Source organism: Mytilus edulis, chromosome 5 (assembly GCF_963676685.1).
Source record: "Mytilus edulis chromosome 5, xbMytEdul2.2, whole genome shotgun sequence".
NCBI classification, from domain to species: domain Eukaryota; kingdom Metazoa; phylum Mollusca; class Bivalvia; order Mytilida; family Mytilidae; genus Mytilus; species Mytilus edulis.
Window position 1 is genome coordinate 76,479,529 of NC_092348.1, and position 23,332 is coordinate 76,502,860.

Sequence of the window (23,332 nt, forward strand, 5' to 3'; positions counted from 1 at the left end):
ATTATCATGACATATTCAAACAATAGGTTTGGGTATTGTTATACTTTATATATATGTGACTTTAACTTTGATTTATAAATTAATTTTTTTAGCAAAACATTCTGTTTTCTTTGTTATTGTTTCAATGCAATACATTAGTAAGCAACCAATTTGAATGACAAACCATTTGTGGTGTTCTTAAGAATGCTTTCACATTTGCAGATCAAATAATAAAATAAACACTTTTCTTGTTAATTTAAATTTTCTTCTGTTTCAGCTGCTGTGTACAGTTATTCAATCCACTACATAAGAGTTCATTGCATAAATTATTCCATTCTTTAAACATTTTCCTTCAATTCTTAGAGAAAACATTTTTGCAATTTGTTCTTCAAAGATCTTCTTTGGTAACGGGTATAGTTGATATGCGCAGTGATGTTAAGGTTGTTCGCCACATGAAAAGATACAAAATTGCAGTGTTTCCAATTTCAGTGTCCGGTAAATAAATAGTTGTCTCCAATCATGGTATAGTCGGTGTGTATAAAGACAATAGATGTAGATTTTGAAAAAAAAATACAAATCTATTTTTAGACCAAGGGAAAAGGTCACGTGACCACCCGAAATAGAAAGTAAAATACTGACAAATAAATCGTAGTAGAACAAGGGCATGCCGACGTTTAAATTTAAAGTTTAAGACACCTTTCGGTAGCCTACGATCTAAAGTTCATTAAAAAATCATGGCAAAGTGTTGTTTTTAAAGATAATGCATATAAACCCAACTTCAAAGTCAAATCGTTTCACATTTCGTGCTTTTTCGGAGTTTCGGACACATTTTTATCACTTCTTATAATATCTGTATTCTTTGCCATATGTTAGGGAAGTGTAATTTCAAATTCTCTTTCTGGGAAACCAAAAAATATCGACCTTAGTGGCCAGTATGCCCTTGTTCTACTCGTTTTTATAACCGGCTCTTCAGAATTTCAGTTAAATCGTCGATATTAAAACGCTCCATTGACTTTCAATGTTCCAAACGAGTTACTCCCCTTTGTTAACAGAGAACGCTGATTTTCTTTCTAATAATCAAAATTAAGCTTGGAATACTTGAGAGCGCCTTCATTTCATACAAATTGTATTTTTTTATGTCTAGGTAACCTTTTCTGTTATTTACTGTTTTGCCTGATAATCATTACAACAGACAGACACTAACCAGCACTATCTTCCCTTTTTATTTTTGTGCAGTGAGTATATAATTGGTCATTATTATCCCTTTCAGACTCTGATACATGAATCATGAATTCTTGCTCAGAGAAATGTTGAATTTATTTTGGTGTACTTGTTGCATTGTTATTCTAATAATGTCATGTTCTCCCTAGATCATAATGGAATTACCCATTGAGTAGCAATTAGCTATATATTTAAATGGTCTGCTGTAGGTTCATTAATGAGCAAATACTTTAACCTATAATGGTTTCTTTTTAAATTGTTATTTGTATGGAGAGTTGTCTCATTGGCACTCACACCACATCTTCCTATATCTAAATACATTAACAAACAGGGCACTATCAGCCAAGGCTTGTTTAGGCTTTTGACTTGGCCACTAAATATGTTTAATTGCAAATATCCTTAATGCTTATACTTATCTTTCATATTTTTCACAAGTTGGGCCCTATATTGATAATATTAGTTTTTCCCCTTGCTTTATACCCCTGTTATAATATTAAATATATATCTGCCATTAAATGCTAGTGCTTATTTTTATTTATTTATTGTTTGTATGCTTTTAGTTTGTTATATTTTATGATCGTCAAGTGATTTGTTGATTCCCCCGCTTCAATGCACATAGAGGCGCTTGCCACATGAGCTTTGACTCTGGAGGCTCACAAATCAAATAGAAGTTTGCTTTATTATATTGCATGTTTTATTTGGTAGTATTTGCATGATGCTGCATGATTTTTATTGTGATAGTCGGTTAAAGAGCTCACCAGAGCTCATGTTTTTTTTTCTCTGTTTTAATGTATATATATGCCGACTCTAAATAAAATTTACTTACTTTACTTACTTACTTACTAAATAAATTTACTTACTTACTATTCAGCTGGAGAGGTTTTTGCATGGTCATATATATGTAATTTAATATCATGCTCAAATGAGAACCATTTTGATATATAGGTATAAGTTCAAAATCAGCATTATAGGAGTAATAGTGGTTCTACTCAGAATTGGTTTATCTGTATAAAGAATTGGAAATATTGTCTAACATAAGAACACTTTCATTTTTATTGCTAAAAGTAAAAAAAACTACATTCAAGTTTTGAATAAAATACATTCATTTGGTAGTTTTACTAATGTCATAGACAAAGAATGTTACCTGTCAAACTGTTGATAAACATTTCCAATAAACAGTGTAATATCCTAGAAGGAATAATGTATACTTCCTACCTCCTTAATAATGAATGATTTCCTACACATTTATTTTAATCACTGAATCCTTGTAGTACATGAATATCACATTGAATTTTCTTTTTCTATTCACATTGATTTATCACTTTTTATTCTCATAGCAATTTTGAAGTAAAAATAACACATGACTTGTGATGAATATTTTGGAATCAATCCTTCCTTTTTAGGGTTTATCCAGTTGACATCATAAAAGCTATGTTTTACTTCTAGTGTAAATATATAGGTCACTTTAACACAGTTTGGATATATTCATTTGATCTGAAATATAATAATAATGAAAATTAACAAATCATTGATCATTATGCATTTAACTCACTGTAAACAAGTCAACCACCATTATTCATAATAATTAAACACAAAATTTCAAACAAGTCATGTACATTGTAGATGTTTCAAATGCATTGGAATATTTTAACTAATATACAAATATACTATGATCATTATAACTTCTCCAAAGATTGTGATCACCTTCATCATAAATGCTTGTTCAAAACACACTATCAGGAATTCATCCTGTCAACAAGACTTGTGAAATCAGGACCCAAGAAAATACATGTCATATACCATTTATACATATGTAATGAAACTGTTTGTAAAATCTAATAATGTGCAGCTCTAAATTATTAAAAGTCTTGATTGTTTTGAAATTTCATAAAAAAATTAGCTGATCATATTTTAAAAAGTGTTATTGTGTTCTGACATGTAAATATAATGACAGCAATGAACATGAGCTTGAAGTTATATAATTAAAGAGATGCATTTTGTTCAATGGAATTTCTATAAATTCAAATCTAGTACCATATTTAAATTATAATCATTAATGCAAACAGTCCATTAAATGAAATTATTGATTTCAAATTTAGTTTGAAATGACAAGAAAACTAGAGTTTAGGTTAAACTACTGATAAATTAATAAAACAGAATACATTTTGTAGTACAGATGGAAAAACTATCATTATTTAATCATGATTGGCAATCACACCTCTTTTTTATACTGAAATTTACCTGTTTAGTCAATTCCAATTGATGACATATTAATTTCAAAGTACAGCACAGTTTGGTCACATCCTGTATTAAAGAAAACAGAGAACACATGAATAATTGAAAAACTTGATATGCCAAAATTAAATCAGATAATTTATCCAAACAATCTTGATCAATCAAATAAATGATTAAAGATCTATCTATACCTTTTATATTGCAAGGCTATCTTTTTTACACCTTTTTTTATATATTTATTTACTTATTCATGCTGTGATATGATAAAGGATAAAAAAAAAAAGGCATTTTTCCTTAAACTATGAATACTTTGTACTTGCTAGCTAGCTACACAGACATTTATATAATGTGCACACACTTACAACTTTTTAGCCTGATACTGGATAATTATAATTTATAGAGAAATAAATGAAACATTTATGAAAAGGGCAATTATGATCCTCCTCTTTCTCCTGAATGAAAGTTATAGTTATTTTGACAAAGATTTATAAACAATGAAGTAATTAAGTTTGTCATACAATATATTTGAACTCTCAATATATTCAGAGTTATGGTTTTTTTATACATCAATATTTAAAATTGATTATTCATAACTTTTCATTTGAAAAATATCCCCACATTTTTATTTCTATACTATTTTCCATGAAATAAAGTACCGATGAAATAAATACAAATTCAGGTTTGTCTAATGATACATGTCAGTCTGATTAGACAATCAATCAGTAAATTTTTGTAAATATTTATAATTGAATTTTTCTGAAATCAAATGGCAATTTATTGTAAGTAAATAACGAACACTACAAATAACAAATACTGTTATATGCCCGAATCCAGATTTATTTTCGACTTAAAAAACGAACACTTCATAGTGATCACGCGGTTAGATTATAAAATTAACATGGTCAAGTTGGAATTCGATAACACCTCCCCCTTTTTTGTAAAGAAAAAGAAAACAACACCTAACGTTTCGCGAATTTAACACATCGTATGAAAACAAACATGACATAAGTCATATTGTACTTACAGTTGGATACTTGAGTCATGTTTTCCGTCAGGAACATCATCAAATTGTATGAAAAACTCATAAACAGCTGACACGCACTTGCTTGTTTTGATGCCTTTTCAAGCTTTGAAATGACGTTGAGTGTAAGAATAAATGTGCTGACAACCAATAGAAACGACTACATGACGTCACAATTAGATTGCGATAGAATCGTTGAAAACTTATGGAGAACTGCCTTAACATTACTGCGTGAGGGAGCGATGTGAATGAGTGGATAAAGCTTGTGTTCCTTTCAACAACAAAATACTAATTTTTCTACATTTCTCCTTCTTTACACGAACATTTGTTGTTGCATTTATACAATCGTGTTTTTTGTGCATCTATGATAGAACTCCATTCTGTTTATAGCCATTATCATTTGATTATGATTGAATTTCCTATTTCTTTTTTGCAGGAAAGCTTACATCCCATTTCACATTAATCTGTTAATCCAATTGGCGCACCATGTAGATAAATATCAACTTTTAGTTTCATCTTCAGTATTGACCTATTGATCCTGAAAACCAAGATGTCTGACCTATAAATACAAATAAATAAATAAATAAAATGTTATAAATTTTTGGACATGATGGAAAGAGAAACAGCAATAAACAAGAGGCTCTCAAGAGCCTGAATCGCTCACCTGGTAAACAATGCCTTATTGAACATCTTGAACCATGCCAGGCAAACATGTACAGCTAACAATTCTTCAATATTACAAATATATATGACTTACTGTTTATAAATAAAGAATGTCAGCTAGACATGTACACCTTACAATCATTCTATACACCAATTTTAGTAGACCTATTGCATATAGTATAAGAAAAACAGACCAAAACACAAAAACTTACCCCTATGTTCTATTTAAAGTAAGGGCGGCCATGTTTTTTGACGGATCAAAAATCGAAGCACACACTTTGTGCAGGATAATCTAAGGAACTATCATGCTAAGTTTCATCCAAATCCATTCAGTAGTTTCAGAGGAGAAGATTTTTTAAAGTTAGCAAATATGATGAACAAATTGTGAAAAATTGTCATTAAAGGACATTTTACCCCTTAAGGGGTCAATTGACAATTTTGGTCATATTAACCTATTTGTAGATCTTACTTTGCTGATCATTTTTGCTGTTTACAGTTTATCTTCATCTATAATAATATTCAAGATAATGACCAAAAACTGCAAAATTTCCTTAAAATTACCAATTAAGTGGCAGCAACCCAACAAAGGTTTGTTTGATTCATCTGAAAATTTCTGGGCTGATAGATCTTGACCTAATGAACATTTTTATCCCATGTCAGATTTGCTCTAAATGCTTCCGTTTTTGAGATATAAGCCAAAAACTGCATTTGACCCCTATGTTCTATTTTAAGTAACGGCGGCCATGTTTTTTGACGGATCAAAAATTGAAGCACACACTTTGTGCAGGATAATCTAAGGAACAATCATTTTAAGTTTCATTCAAATCCATTCAGTAGTTTCAGAGGAGAAGATGTTTGAAAAATTGTTAACGACGACAGACGACGACGACGACGGACGCCAAGTGATGAGAAAAGCTCACATGGCCTTTTAGGCCAGGTGAGCTAAAAAGCTTATTTGTCATGTTTATGAACATTTACAGAATATTTCCTTTCTAATTTGTGAGTTCTCTTAATTCAGGGCTATTTTGTCTATCCAGGTTTTTATATCAGTTGATTTTGTGCATTTTATCAGTCTTTTCAGTTGAGGAAATTGAAAAGGTTATCTTAGTTTGTTCTTTATATGTTGAGCTGTTAAACCAGTCCAAAGTTAGGGTAGGGTTGACTGCTCACAAACTTGGTTTTTTTTTAAACATATGTATTAGTTGTTCTTGATTTAAAATTAACTGTCAGTAATTGTGAGTAAATGTACTAACAGATCTTTGTCTCTTTTCGATTAAGGAAAATATATAAATTTCCTTCTTAGCCCGGTCAGTGTTTTTTTTTTTGCAGGAAATTTATGTCATTTGTTGTCTGGTGAAGAGTTGTCTAATTGCCACATCTTCTTATTTTTATATAACCTTGTCATATTCTTATTGTGCCTGTCCCAATTTCTGAGCCTGTAGTTTAGTATGACACTAAAATTTAGTGGTTGTTGTTATTCGATATTTTTCTCATTATCGAAGGCTGTCTTAGAGCCATGATCAAAAGTTTTCATATTTAATATATGACATCTTTTTATTTTTATAATAATCATCTTTCAAGTGCAATAACTTTTATAAAAGTGGCCTTACCATTTAAGTTTAGTTGACTATCATTTTTGCTGTTTATAATTTCTCTGTATCTTCTTTAATTCTTGTCCTGTACATAAAAAGAGTTAAAAATATTATTCAATGACATCTTGTATCAGTAATTATTTTGCTGTTTTATGTATATATTAATGCAGGTTTAATAAAAAGTTGTACCAGAGTGCCTTATAAGTAGCTGGTCGTTGGCTTTAAATGAATTTTAATGGTCAACTTGAAAAACTGTGAGCACTGTGCAAATATTGGATGGAGAGTTGTCTCATTGGCACTCATACCACATCTTCCTATATCTATTTACATAACTGTAGAACGGTAAAAGTGACAGGTAGAGGACGGAAACTAAAAAATCACCAATTTTCCATTTGTAAAGGACATATTATTAACTCTAGAACAGTAAAGTGACACCACCAAAATTCAAACTTAATTTGTACTTTGTGGTTAAAAGCATTGTGTGCAAGTGTCATAACATTTGGTTGAGGCAAACTTAAGTTAGGAACGAGAAACCAAAAATTCAGCAATTTTTTCCAATTGTAAAGGGGCATAACTCTACAAAAAGTTACACTGACACTACTAAAAACTCACACTTGATCCGAGTTTTGTAGTTATAAGCTTAGTTTCAAAACATTTGGTTGAGGCAAACTACAGTTAGAGAACATAAATTGTTATCACAGATATATGTCTCACTTTTTTGTAATTTCGATAATGCAAATGTTGAAATTAAAATAGCAATACTTTGACATGTAAGTTTTCAAATATTTAAAGTCAATGAATCATGACTGAAAGTACATGGCTAAACAATCTCCATGGAAATGAGATGTGTCCATTGTAATACAACTGCATACCAAATACCATTGACTTATCTTAAGTACTTCCCTTTAAACAAACCTAAACACAAACTAATACATATGTAAACTAAGCAAAATTTCAAAGTCAATAGACCATGACTGAGGGGGCGGGGCCAAATATTCTCCATTGAAATTAGATATGCCAATGCTTATCAATTATTATTAACTTACCACTAGTGGTTCCCCATAAACATGATAAACTGACCTTTTTATAAGATTAAACCGTTGGTTTTCCCGTTTGAATGGTTTTACACTAGTAATTTTGGGGCCCTTTATAGCTTGTTGTTCGTAGTGAGCCAAGGCTCCGTGTTGAAGGCCGTACATTGACCTATAATGGTTTACTTTCATTAATTGTTATTTGGATGGAGAGTTGTCTCATTGGCACTCACACCACATCTTCCTATATCTACTAATCACAAACTATAATACATGAAAACTAAGCAAAAATTTCAAAGTCACTTGACCATGACTGAAGGGGCAGGGCCAAATAATCTCCATGGAAATGAAATATGCCAATGCTTATATATATACAACTGCATATCAATTATCATTAACAAACCACTAGTGGTTTGCCTATAAAAAATTCAACAGACCATAAATGAGGGGGTGGGGCCAAATAATCTCCATGGTAATGAGATGTGCCAATACTTATACAACTGCATACCAAATATCTTTGACTTACCACTAGTGGTTCTTTTTGACTCTGTCAAGCGAGACAAAAAAACAACTTTGGGACAGACAGACAGTCTGATATTTTCAGTATATAGTCTTTTTTGCACCTCATTTTTGCGCCTGTCCCAAGTCATGACTGACGAGCCTTTGACTTGTTAGTCTTGTAATATATGATTTTTAATATTAGTTTCTTTCATATATTTCAGAGTTTAGTACATGTAGTATGACGTCTATTATCACTGAACTAGTATACATTTTTGTTTAGGGCCAGCTGAAGCATGACTCCATGTGCAGGAACTTTTTTCGCCACAGTGAAGACCCATTGGTGAACTTCAGCTGTTATCTGCTCTTTGATCGAGTGATTGTCTCTTTGACACATTCCCTTTCTCGAATCTCAATTATATTTTAAATTCTATTATAAATCATAGGCGGATCCGGGGGGGGGGGGGGGGGGGCCCTTTCGTGGGGAAAATTTTGTTGATTATATAGGAATCATTAAAGCATGACTGGAGCGGGCCCCCCTTAGGAAAAGTTCTGGATCCGCTACTGTTAAAATGTTAGGCTTCATGTTGATTTGTTTTACATAAATTTGTCATTTCGAGGCCTTCTATTATATTTACAGCTTTCTATATGGTGCGAATTTTGCGAAGCAACATCACAACTGTTTGTGGAGACCATGGACTATTTATCTCTCTGACTTCAAATCATATAATGATTTTTCATTAATATACATGTGCCTTTCCAATATGAAATATGTGTTAAAAAACCTTTACAGGATAGTTTCGCATTCTGAGAAATATTGATATGGTGGGTTTTCTCCACCATCAACATCATTGTCTACATCTACATCTACGTCAACCTATGACTCGAAAAGGGTGCAGGGGTGGATCCAGCCATTTAAAAAAAAGGGGGGGGGTCCAACTATATACTCCCATTCAAATGCATTGATCGTTAAAAAAAGGGGGGTTTCCAACCACCGGAACCCCCCCCCCCTCCCTGGATCCGTCAATGACACCCCTTTGACCCAACACTCAACATGCTCAAGTATACCATAGATGTGTATTACATCTATGAGTATACATTTTAGTTGTCCTGCGGAGGAAACGATTTTGGCGCATTATAATTTATATATTAAAAGATCATGTCTGTGGTGAGATGTTAGTGTGTGTGCATACCAATATTTGAATTTTCTGAGTCTTCTTTTTGAATAATTTTTCATTTTTTGGTACAATACTGACGTCGAGTGCTGCTGTTGTGCTGGTTGGTTTTTTTTTACAAAGGCGACAAAGAAATGCAGGGGAAGGAAACTTACTTAAAAGACCAAAATGAGCGTCAGCATATTTTACTATGCAGTCGGTATCCTGATTTACATGTATTCTCTTAGACTCATTTCACAACAAAAAAAACGTTCAAGTGAAAATACTCGTAAGGCATGCAACATTTTAGATCACGTCTTATCATAACTTAAATTACGACCATATTTAATTGAATGAAAATAATTTGGCAAATGAAACCCTGCATGGTCACAGTTCCGTGGGAAAAGGGGGGATAGGACGTTCCGCTGGAATAGGTTACTTTTACTGAACCAGCTTAAAAATATGGGAATAGGTGGGGAAAACTATCAGAAATATATATGATGAGGTTGATAAATAACGTTTCAATCTAGTTACTTGTATATGAAACTGATACATGTACTCAAGTTGAAGTCCGGTCTTTTTTTCATTGCCAAAAGTCTCGCCGAATGTAAACATTACACACAGAATCTAAGCCTTAAATATTCCACTTTTCCAACACCCCTCCCCCAAACTTAACCAATATGTGAAAAGGTTACAATTTTACTTACGCACTATATGAAAAGGTATACATATAAAAAAAATGTGGTATGATTTGTCAATGAGGCATACATGTTTAAGATCTAACTTATATGAAAAGGGTGGGGTAACAGAACCCCAGCGACACGGTCACATCCCCTATCAATGAAATATTTAAGTGCCCCCCCTCCCCGGGTCACATTCATAAACCCGGTGCTGCCTTTTTTGCACGCGTTATAAAACAGTTAAAAGTGCCGGGATCTTACAGTCTGAGAGCTTTCACGGACTTATTTTATCGTATTTATGTCTGTTACGGTGAATTTATTATATATTTATAAAAAAAAAGCTAATTCTAATTTCTTTTCTTTTAATTTGAAGAATTTGTATAGATTTGCATGCAACTAGGTCTATAGCTCTATGTTCTCATGGATCTCATAACCTTAAAAGTCAGCTAGATTATGTGTGTGTAAGTTTATTAGAAAATTCAACGAGACACGTCCTAATCAGGTAAAATCAAAAATACCAATTTACAAATTCAGATATACTGCCTGTTGTATATTACTAACTTTGATTGTATATTGCCAAACCCCAACATCGTACGTGTGCATAGATATGTGGGCAGAATCAATTTGCGCCAATTGCAGTTTTGAAAAGGTATTAATTGCGCCACTCTCTTTTATTTTGATGGTATTAATTGCGCCAATAAATGAAATGAAATTGCGCCACATTTACCTGTTAATATTTTTTACCTATATCATACCTGTACGTCATGTTTTACCTATATCAAGACAAGACAAGACAAATACTTTGTTAAAGTCTCGCCACTTGTTACATATAAAACATACAGCTTTTTAAAACACAAGTTAACAACAAGAGCCACTCTATAAAGAGTTTTGAGAGACTATAAAACATTTTTTTCTTAAAATTATAATGCAAATACAAGTCAACTATCACGAATATAAAATACATTTTCGCTTTATCAAAATTTCATAGCAGATTTTGGCAGTATAAAATACCATATTGTCATTTGTAAAAAGAAATATTTTTTTCGTTATTAGTGTCCAGAAATTAGAACGTCAAATTTTGAGAACTGCGTGTAAAAGAAAAGCAACCAATGTGTTGTCAGAGCGACCTACAAAAATAAATTCAGAGATCTTCAAAATTGTAGAAGAAAATTTAGAAAAGAAAGATTTAAAATATGTGTGTTAGCCTATGTATAGAGAGAGAAGAAAACTGCGTCCGGCTTAATCTAAAAATCGAGCAGAATTTCACAGAATATTGGATGATATTGGTGTTGTTACAAACAAAGATGATGACTTTGTATTGTGTAACGATCCAGAAAGCGGTATAATTTTATTAGGATGCGAGGCTAATTTGAAATTTCAGTGTACAATTTCAGATGAGTTTTTTGCTGTTGGTACCTAGACAATCATTTAGTTGTTATATATAAATAAAAATATATAAAAATGGCGCAATTAGATGATTATTTTATTGGCGCAAATGATACCTATAGTTTTGAAAATTAGGTGGCGCTAAAGAGGTATTGGCGCAATTAAGTTGTGGCGCAAATGAGTTACTTTTTGGCGCAAAAAGATATCGCCCAGATATGTTTGGTACGGGATGGCGGCTTCGAAGCGGAGACAAAAAAAAACCACCCAGATAAATGAAAGTGTAGAATTTGATGTTGATTTTTTTTTTAACAGAACTAGATTCATATATTAGAATTGGAATATAGCATCTCGTTTTCTTTAGATAAATTGTTAGCTGTATCTGGCTGTAATAATTACCCCATTCATAGTCATCATATCTGCACACAGGATGGATGAATATATTCGTTACACGCTGCTTATTTAAGAGTTAAATTTTGGTAGAATTTGAAATCGAACTTCGATAGATATGTTAATTCTTATGAAACAATGAGGGCACGTGGCACTGATTACACATCTACTGGGCCGTGAATTATCTAATCAACAAAAATTGATTGGATTATCTTTATTGTCTTGTCTTATCTTGAATTGTGTTGTTAGTACTGTGTTTCTTTAAAATGAATAAATTAAGTTTTGTGAAAGTTACAGTGAAGAGACTGAAAAACATTAACTTATGGAATGCACACTTTACGACGATATTCGTTATAACCTTTTTCATGAATGTTCAAAATTTATTCAAGATTTTCACAGCCTTAATAAAGATAACAAGTTTATTGAAATTATGAACTGTTCCTATATTTTCAATGACAATATTTAGAATTTAACCTAAATAAGACAGATCAGTATCTATTTATATGATTTGCTTAAGCCCCATTCCCACTAGACCACGATCGCACCACGCTCACCGCGATCTAAAATAAATTCAGATCGTGGTGAGGTCGCGGTATGAGCGGCATGGAAATGTAAATGAAAATGAAAATGTAAATAATGATGCTACTACGTCCTCATTACGCTTCTACAACGATCCCGCTACGATTATACCACGTTCTCATCGGACATATTCTGCGACCTCACTACAATTATCAAGATCTTTCTACGCTCATCACGTTCTCACTACGACCATACCACGAGTTACCCGATTGCAACACGATCTTACCACGCTTCTATTGCGATTATAGCACGTTCTTACTACGATCAGGCGCGGATCCAGCCATTTAAAAAAGGGGGGGTTCCCAACCCAGAGTAAAGGGGGGGGGTCCAACTATATGCTCCCATTCAAATGCATTGATCGACCAAAAAAAGGGGGTTCCAACCCCCGGAACCCCCCCCCCCCCCCCCCCCGGCTGGGATCCGCCACTGACGATTATACTACGTTCATATCGCGATCTAACTATACGCTCTCAGCAATACCATCAACATCGTGTTCCATATCAATACAGTTCCATTCCTTCTATTTCTGATTAATACGTAGATTTCTCGGAAACAATACAGTCATGCCACCAAAATCTACTAGACCACGTGGGCGTGGTCTAGTAGATGTTGATGTAGAGGCAGAGGGAGCAAGCAGAGATGTCGGACCTACCAATCCAACCGAAATTACAACCTATTGCTGGTCCATTAAGCTCAAATGACGATATTTTAGTGAACGATAGCAGAGATGACACAGATGTGTCAACATATATAGGAAGATGTGGTATGAGTGCCAATGAGACAACTCTCCATCCAAGTAACAATTTATAAAAGTAAACCATTATAGGCACGAAGACTAAGTTGTGGTTTGGACGGACTTCGTTTACTTAGAAATTATTTAGAAATAATACCCAAATATGATATATTAATTTTTCAGAAATTATTTTCACATTAGAATTCGTTTAAGGACAATAACTAAATGAGATTTGATTATTTGAAAAGCGTATGATATTTTGGTCAGTACGGCTTCTACAGTTAAGAACGGGTTCCATTTATAAAACTAAATCTTAATTCATGAAAAAGTATGACAAAATTTCCCTTTTCAAACTCGTTCAAGGATTTTTTTACTGAGCAAGAACGAGTTTTAAAAGGGGAATAAATCAAACTAAATGAAATTTTGATTGAATCGTTATGTTATACATACACAGCCTCTCATTGGTTAAAACGTTTTAATTATTTGAATGAATCTCAAAGACAAGAAAATAGAACAAAACATGTTTAACCCCGCCACATTATTGTGTATGTGCCTGTCCCAAGTCAGGAGCCTGTTATTCAGTGGTTGTCGTTTGTTTATGTGTTAAATATTTGTTTTTGAAATAAATAAGGCCGTTAGTTTCCTCCTTTGAATTGTTTTACGTGGTCATTTCGGGGCCTTTTATAGCTGACTATGCTCATTGTTGAAGGCCGTGCGGTGACCTATAGTTGTTAATTTCTGTGTCATTTTGGTCTCTTGTGGAGAGTTTCATAAGTGATCATACCACATCTTTTTTTTTATAAATAATAATTAGAACGCAATGATACCAATATTTTTTAATTCAACGCTATTTTTAGTGAGTGATCAGATTAACAGCTGTTAGCTTGAAAGTAAATTATTTATAAATAGTGTTTCACCGATTCTTTTTTTTTTAACTATGGAACAATGCAATTTAATTCTATTGTATATTATATATCTAGAGATATGAAAATACGAAAGAATTATTCTTCTTAATTTTTGAACTATAAAGAATAAAACTAAACTTTTTATTGCACGAAATTTTAATAAAATACGAAAACATACAAAGAAAATAATAACGATATTTATTTTTTTTATCGAACATTTCCCAACTATATATGTAGATTTCTCATATTTCTCGACTGGCTTCAATTGTTACAAACACAAAGAAAAATGATTATTTAACGTTTTTTTTTTCCTAAAAAATTATGAATATAACGGTTTTTTTCTAAAACAATATATCTTCATTGTTCTTTATTTTTTAAAAGACATCTTGATTTTGTTTGTTTGCCAAGCTTACTTGTATGAAGTTAGGACCATCACTTATCACCGGCGTTTTGCATTTGCGCCGATCTGCATTTCATTTGCGCCGATCTGCATTTCATTTGCGCCGATCTGCATTTCATTTGCGCCGATTTTTTCTTTCATTTGCGCCGATTTTTGTTTTCATTTGCGCCGATTTTATTACAGGTAAATTACAGGTGAATAGATATAAGAAGATGTGAGTGTCAATGAGAGAACTCTCCATCCAAGTCATGTTATTTTTCATTTATCATTATAGACCTCTTCCATTTGCCACTTGTACAAATGTAATGAATTGTCAATCACAACATGTATATAACTGTTGTCCCCTGCTCACCACTGGGAGGTGGAAGAAGGCCTACAAGATACATCTCCAGACTGTTTTCCTTGTTTACCGTATCCGTAGTTCTTTAGCATCTGTCTTTCAGACATTTACCTCATGGTTATGCTCGATCTGTGTTTTGACAATAGAATCCGTGGTAACTCTGGCTTTACACGAATTTATGGTACATTAGTAAGATATGTAGTTATGTTTGAGAACACTGACCTTCCGATATGTATGGCCCTCGATGATTAAAGAATTTACTTCTCGGTCCGTTTCAATGTGCAAAATGACCATCAAGTTACTACGAAGTTCCAGAACAATATGAATCAAAATTAACTTGAACATGGATGAAAAACAATTATAACCAGATTTTACCAATGGTATAGCACAGTACATGTACAAGTTTTAACTTACCTGTAAATCTAATTAGGAGCAAATATAAAATCGGCGCAAATAAAAGAATGAAAATTTTCAAAATCGGCGCAAATGTCATACGCCCCTTATCACTCCTAATTATTAAAGATCAAACGACCTAATCAACATGATAATTGTTATTCAATATAATCCTCGGTCATGCCTGACATATTTCACAAAAACGGCGCGTGCCGATGAAAATTTCAATAACTCCTTAATGTTAAAATGATTTTATCAAAACAAAAAGTATAAGATGGAGAATTAAATTATCTATCGAATGCATACCTTCACCACTCACTAAAACATATATGTCATGTCCTTAGTGCACTTTGTATGTCCTGAGTTTTGGTTAATTAATGTCCAGTGGAAAATATTTAATGTATGCTCAGGACGAAAACAAATTCAAAAAAATAGCAATAGATACGATAGACCGTCTTGTTGAGACCGGCCGTGACACGGTCGGAAAATTTTCGACTACCATTGAAAAGGGAGGGACATAAATTTGGCCTTATATTAGGCTACTTACGGTCTACTGCATGGTAGAGTTGTTGCAAGGGTTCTTCATGTGGAAAAGTATTGCACTATTGCTACACGAGCTAGGCATCCGATTATTCAACGTCCCCAGTTGGACGTGGCTTCAGCACAGCCCAATGGACGTCCCTCTTTACTTCTAAGTAAAGTTTTATTGCCGGTCAGAAGAAGACCTGTAACGACGTTTTTTCTATAGTTACCCTAGTTCGCTAACGAATTTTGCTTCTTGTTCCATTGATTATAAAGAAAAAAGTTATCTAAAATATGTATATTTTTCTTGAACTACTATAAATAAATTGATTTAGTTAAAAATGTATTCTTTAAAAGTCAATAATGATTAATTAATTTAAGCAAACAATTACTTAAAATGGCAGGTACGTAAATGGCTTCATGGATAATAAACACTTTCCTAAACTAAAAAAAAAAAAAAAATATAAATCTATTTTTAGAACTTTTTCTTATATATTTGAACAATTATAAACTAATTATAATTGACTAGTCTAGTTGTCCAGTTTAAAAAAAATTGATGAATTTCATCATTTATTAATATTTTTAATCATTGTTAATATATTTACTTCGGTAGAAAAGAAAGTTAAATTATATAAATCTTCATTTGGACTCTAATCTTTATGTCCATTCTCTTTTTTGGGATAAAAAAATATCTTTAAAAAATGCGGTTTCGAGCCTGTTTCGTCGTTTTAATTTGGTTACACTCTCAGCAATTAGTGAGACAAATATGGTACATTACCAATGATAAGGCCTTATATGTGAAGCTGTTCAAAATTTTGTTCTTTGGAGGTACGTGTATTAGATCGATTTTTTAATTGTCCTATATAAATAGTTAAAGTTATCTCAGGTCTAGTTATGTATAGTATGAAATATGTCCACTGGAAATAAGACCTTTAAAACACAAATCCCCATTTACTCAATACGAAGTTTATTTGTTAGTGTCTTTTTAATGATTTTATAATATTATCCTTTTTTTGTGATAATTTGAGTGGTTGAGCATGAAATGGACACCGATGCTAAAATGAAAATTTGTTTAATGTCCTCAGTTGCAATATATACTAAGTATTACACGTGTACAGGATGTTCCCTAGAAAATTAAGGTATTCAAAATAAGTTATACACACCCCAAGGGTAGTACACGCTACTGTCATATGGAAAATTACTGGGTCACCTGTATAATGGTAATCAGCCATGCAATTAATCAGTTAACTGACCATGCCACGACAATTTAAAAAAAAAGTTTGTCGTTAAACAAAATACTAATTCATTTCACACATTTTTTTGTTTTTTGTTATGAAATTTAAAATTGTTTTCATGAGCGCACTCCAAAATAGTGACCAGTTGACGGTGACTGCTACTGGAAGAAGAAAACGCAACATGAATATTTATTGAGGGATTTTTAAAGGGTTTGTCCGTACAACGTTTGTCAATGGTATTTATTTTCAAATGACTAATATGTTTTCGCGCTTCGCCTTGAAGCTCATTATTCTGAGTATTTCAGACAAGATGATGAAAACAACGTTCAAGGTACTTTTTCGAATATCGTGAAGTGGCAAATTTTTAATTTAATTCCCATTCGTCCTTGCACTCTTCCTCTTTTCAGTAATTGTATACTTATAATTTCTTGTCATTTTAAAACCCTCTCTGTGATATCCGTTATGCTAAAGTAACCCAACACTTGATAAACATGCATGCAATATCAGGGGCAGATCTAGTCAGGATAAAGGAGGTTCCAACTTATATGTCTCCATTCAAATGCATTGATTGTTCACAAAAAGAGGAGTCCTACCTTCGTATCCCATCCTCTTTCGATCCACAACTGAATATAAATATAATTTTTATTTAAAAGTTCTCGGAGGGTCCACTTCCTATATATACAAGGTGATTGGGCGTGCCGCTGGAATATGTCATCTTTTCAAGCTTGAAAATATGTGAATAGGTCGGGGAAACTATCATCTCGGCTATACACGTATCCCCCACCAAACGAACACAAAAAAAATGGAAAAAGTAACATTTTCACCCGTACGCAATATATCATATGAAAAGGTATATAGTTCAGAAATTTAAATTATATGAAAAGGGTGGGGTAACATAACACAGCGGTACCCCCTGTCAATTAATTATTGAGGTGCAACCGAGCCACCCCCGGCCCGACGAGAAAAGTCATAGACTAGTACTGAGGACTCAGGTTCACAATTTTAATTATGGTACCCTGTCCAGCAACGAGTATGATAATAAGCAAAAACAATATCTTGTAGCAGAAAAATACACAAAATTCTATTGATTGATTATTAAAATACATTGTATTCAGGAGCACGTACCTGTCAGCTGCTATAATTAACCGCAAATAACTGCGAGATAATGAATAATGCGCAAGTTGACAATTGTCTCTTCTCTGCTAAAAAATGTACTTGCAATATTCACATTAATTCAGATTCATTTGTGAGACCAACGACACTAATAATATTACCTCAAAGTTGGAGATTCTCCGTTAATGGGAACTTCATATCGGATCCGATCAATGTATTGGTTCCATTCCCCTACAATTTTATGGGCTGCCTATTATTAGCCATCCATTTGCACTGAACGATGAAAATCTAAAAGGTATAATTATTACTGTTGGGTTTGTATGATATATAAGAGACATTGTATTACATGTCTCTGGATTATATATATAGTATAAGTCACTTCACTTCTTTTTCCTACGGCTATGGCGTCACAGAAAAAATAAAATTCGGAAACTGACATGGCCTAAACAGGGACCTGGTTTTACTCATGAATGTGGAATGATTATGATTATGATTAATAAGTAACTCTTTACCTTCTGATATTTATACATTAAACAGACGCGGATCCAGCCATTTTAAAAAGGGGGGGGGGGGGGTCCCCAACCCAGAATAAAGGGGGGGTTCCAACTATATGCTCCCATTCAAATGCATTGATCGGCCAAAAAAAGGGAGGGTTCCAACCCCCGGAACCCCCCCCCCCCCTCTAGATCCGCCACTGTTAAATATGAAGATTATATATATATACATTATTTTATATTTATATATACATGAATCAGACATGGTATATATGGAAGAATTAGATATAAAAAAAATTACTTTACAAATTAATAAATTTGTATAAAAAAAATCAATTTGACATAAGCCTCCTCGCCCTTTAATTAAACATTGGCGGATCCAGGGGGGGGGGGGGGGGGGTCGGGGGGTTGGAACCCCCTTTTTTTTGGACGATGAATGCATTTGAATGGGAGCATATAGTTGGAACCCCCCTTTTTAAAATGGCTGGATCCGCCCGATTATAAATCTCTATTTTCAGACATAGGCTCATATAAATTTGATGTTTGAAGAATTAAAATAAATCTTGAGACAGCAAATGATATGAACATTAAAATATTTATGCATGTGACATACAAAATTATAAAGTCATATAGACATTAGACATTAGACATTATTTTATTTTTCCAATCATGGGCCCTTGTCAGGCAAGATACAAAAACATCATAATACAATGATTATATAAACATTAGTGAAATACACAATAAGTAATACATAAATAATAAATTGATAATATGAGCAATGTAGGATATAATTATGGTGAGAGACATTGAGTGTAATGAGGCGGATTTTATATTAAAAGGATATGATATTAAGTTTATTTTAAAGTACGGAAACTAAAAAATAGTAAAAATAGAACCGGGAATATAGTATCTCAATCTGCAGTAGTTCTCCTCATGACCAGTGCACAGTAGTGAGGGTCTTTTACATCACAACAATGCAAAGGTCATCAAGGGGAGATCATTCAGAACTAGCTACAGATACATGAGATTACTCCAATAGTGATTCTCCTCATGACTAATGTACAACAGCAAGGGTTAACATTGCTACTGGACAATATTCATCAAGGGACGGTGCTCTAGAACTCACTATGGAGAAAATATAAAGTTCAAATTACAAGTAGTAGAGGGAGATAAATCCCATTAAAACTTTTCATATTTCTTAATGAACATGCATAATTCTGATAATAAATTCTCATCTTCATTATTCATTAACCATATCAGTTTTTGGTTAGGGTCAAGATTTTGAAAATTCTTGCAGCAATTATTTATCATTGTTATCATGTCTTTCCTTTGATCTGATAAATTATCACAGTTAAAAAGAAAATGTGTTTCATCTTCGACCTCATTACTACAACATCTCTTACATATTCTATTGTGTCGGGGAGTATTACTATATCTACCTCTCTCTACAAGTAAATGGTGAGCAGATATGCGAAATCTTGTTAGACTACGTCTATCTTCAAATTTTTTAACAATATCAAGATATTTTTCACAACCAAAATTTGCTTTAAAGGTAACATATGTGCAAAGTTTTCCTTCTGAGTGAGTTTTGAGATTCTTTTCCCAATCTTTTAACATGGCAATTCTTAGTTTTTTGTTGTCAATTGGTTTAGCCGTGTCTGAGGATATTTGATGTTTATTAATCAGTGAAAGAAGTTTTTCAGATGACATATACCACGATGGTTTCTTTGACTCATACAATTTCTTTGATTCTATAAATGCATTGTATAACAATGGAAAGTTAGTGTCTGACTTTTCTAATCTGTAATAGTATTTAGTCATTGCTTTAATCATGTTAAACAGGGGCGTAGCTACCCGGAGGCACGACAGCACGTGCATCCACGTCGTTTTCACAAAAAAAAAAAAAAAAAAAAAAAAGCAGAAGAGAGAGAGATGAGTTGGTCAATTGGAATCGGAGACTGTTGGTGTCTTTTCCGTCTATCCCTGATATTAGTTTGCCAACCTAGTTACAAGTGTTGATGAAGCTGTTCATTCAGAAAAAGATCGTAGCTCTGAAGTTGCGTGCACATTGATTCGCCATGCAAAAAAAAGAAATGGCAAAATAAAAATTTATAAATTGAATGTTAAAGGAAACACCTATGTTGTCACTTTTTTTAATTGATGAAATATCATTAAATAACGACATTTGGTTTCAAAATAATTTTTTTTTTTTTGGAGATTATGACAAAATAGGAAGGTTACTTGTATCTTTTACAAGATTTTTACTTTTGAATTTGTAATAGTACTCAGTCTACGATATGTAGTTTTGGAGCACATTTTACAGTGTACAGTTCATCAGTTTGGAATGAGATGTACCAATCGGCATTAGAATTATCAGATCCCTTCGATATCGTTGAAAATATGCCGAGGCGATGTGGTTGACAGACTACCGGAGCCAATCACCTTGCAACCATGCCAAAACAGTATTGGAAAGTCTCATTATTTTTTGCGTTCATAGACCATATGATAAGGCAACTGGAGAGTGGAGTCGCTTCAAGTTATCAGAAAATCGCTTCTTTGTGCTGTATCTGCTTCATCGTGTTGTAGGAAATATCACAAACGAACAAATCTCAATATTGTCTGAAACATACGAAACTGACCTAGCATGTAATTTTGACTAATTCAATTGGGAGGTCGCTCGATGTCGAACACGTACGCTGGTTTATAACATCTCGCGAGTGCTACCATGCCATGATGGCCCTGAGATCTATCAGTCACGGTACTACGCATGTAATTGAAAACAAACTGTACGATCAACAGTGAACAACGAAAGTTGCATAGCATTACTGCATATTCATCGGGATTCAGTGTGAATGTTGACAAGGTAATAGAGAAGTTTGTTTCTGCCCAGACCCGAAGAGCAGATTTTGGACAATTTTGAGTAAATTCTGTATCACAAATATGTGTTGTTTATGTATTACTATATTCAGAAGATTTATTAATAGTTTTACATTCATAAATTTTATCTACATATAGCTCCTCTTTTAACCGTCCTATGACCGAAAACCGAAAAAAAATTTAAAAAATCTGCATAATAGGGTCCCAAAATTTTTTCGCATCGCTCCGCTCGGCGGTAGTTGCTTCCACATCGTTTCTTTCTAGCTACGCCCCTGTTAAAATATATTGGTTGTCTTCCCAACTCAGTTAATACTGCAAAATTGGTGCTTTTTTTTGGAGCTCCAAGAATAAATTTACAGAATTAAGTATGAAGTTTTTCAGCAGGTAATTTAGAATAAATATGGTCAAATGAAAAAATTCCATTTCTATATTTAGACGACATAGGATTAAAGGCACCCCATATCTCACAGCTGTATAGTAAGATGGGTTTGATGGTATGATCAAAAACATGCATGCTTGTTTTGACTGAAGGATGCAAGGATAAAAAATATTTAGATAACTTAAAATAGGCTTTTAGTGCCTTTTTATACAATTCATCCTGGGCTACTGTAAAGGAGCCAGATGCACAAAAATGTATACCCAAATATTTATATGTGTTAACACACTCTAGTTTTACACCATTTAGCATAAAATCATATTTGTTAATCAATCTACCTGCCTTGTTGAATATAAGAACCTTTGTTTTGTTTGTATTCACACTTAAGCACCAATCATTGCAGTAATTTTGCAAAATGTCCAATTTTTTTTGCAAACCATTCGGAGATGTTGACAATAAAACAATATCGTCAGCATACATAAGGCAGTGTAAATCTTGATCATTTATTGAAACTGGGTCTTCAGAGTGTTTTAAATAGTTTGTCAAATTATTAATAAAGATCTTGAAGAGGTTTGGACTAAGATTGTCTCCTTGTTTCACCCCCAGGTGTGTTGAAAAGGAATTTGTCAAGTTTTAATTTACCTTTACACATGATTTACTTACTTCATACATGCTTTTGATGATGTTGTAAAAAGAAGATCCCACCCCAATATCTAGTAGTTTCAATTTGATTCCAGTGTGAATAACAGTATCAAAGGCCTTTTTGAAGTCAACAAAGCAGGCATATAGTCTACTACCAGGGTTATTAAAATATTTATCAATAATTGTCTTGATTACAAACATGTGGTCAGAGGTCCTAGCTTTTTTTGTGAAGCCAATTTGGCAGCCATCAATTTTTTTGTGTTCGACTAGAAATTTGTCAAGTCGGGAATTTAAAATAGAATTAAACAATTTTCCTATTGAACTGGTTATGGTCAAACCACGATAGTTATTAGGATCAAGAATATCATTAGCCTTATGTAAGGGTGCTATATATCCTTCTGCCCATTTTTCAGGATAAATGCCATTACTCAAACAAGAGTTGAATATTTTTTTGAAGCAACCAACTAAAATACTTTGGCTGCATTTAATCATATTATTTGTAATATTGTCCAAACCAGGGGATTTATTCCACTTTAATTTTGAGATGGCAGTGATAATTTCATTATCAGTTATTACAAAATTTAATTCATTAAAACATTTCGGGGATATCTCTGCAGATTCTAAACTCTCCTCAAGATGTTTAACCCTATCTAAAAAATTATCATTAACCTAATTTAAATCTTGAAAGTGATGAAGCCAATCAGATGGTGATATATTGTTAACTGAGGAATCATGATTTTTGTCCTGTAACTTATTAATCAATCCCCAGTATAGTTTGGGATTGTCCTCATGAAGAGTTTCTAACTGTTCCAAAATATCTGCCTTAAAAACTTTCTTTTTGGTTTTTCTGCATTTGTTATATTCCCTATATAATTT

At 33.0% G+C, this 23,332-nt stretch overlaps 2 long non-coding RNA genes across 2 annotated transcripts; both read right to left on the reverse strand.

Moving 5' to 3' along the window:
- Positions 1-2,239: 2,239 nt before the first annotated feature.
- Positions 2,240-4,687, reverse strand: LOC139524474 (uncharacterized). Its single transcript, XR_011664806.1, has 3 exons — positions 4,460-4,687; positions 3,442-3,504; positions 2,240-2,694 (listed from the first exon to the last, which is right to left on the reverse strand). It is a non-coding gene; the product is annotated as an uncharacterized lncRNA (long non-coding RNA).
- Positions 4,688-4,693: 6 nt separating this feature from the next.
- Positions 4,694-9,529, reverse strand: LOC139524473 (uncharacterized). The gene is made up of 3 exons (XR_011664805.1): positions 9,434-9,529; positions 6,730-6,796; positions 4,694-5,015 (listed from the first exon to the last, which is right to left on the reverse strand). It is a non-coding gene; the product is annotated as an uncharacterized lncRNA (long non-coding RNA).
- Positions 9,530-23,332: the final 13,803 nt, after the last annotated feature.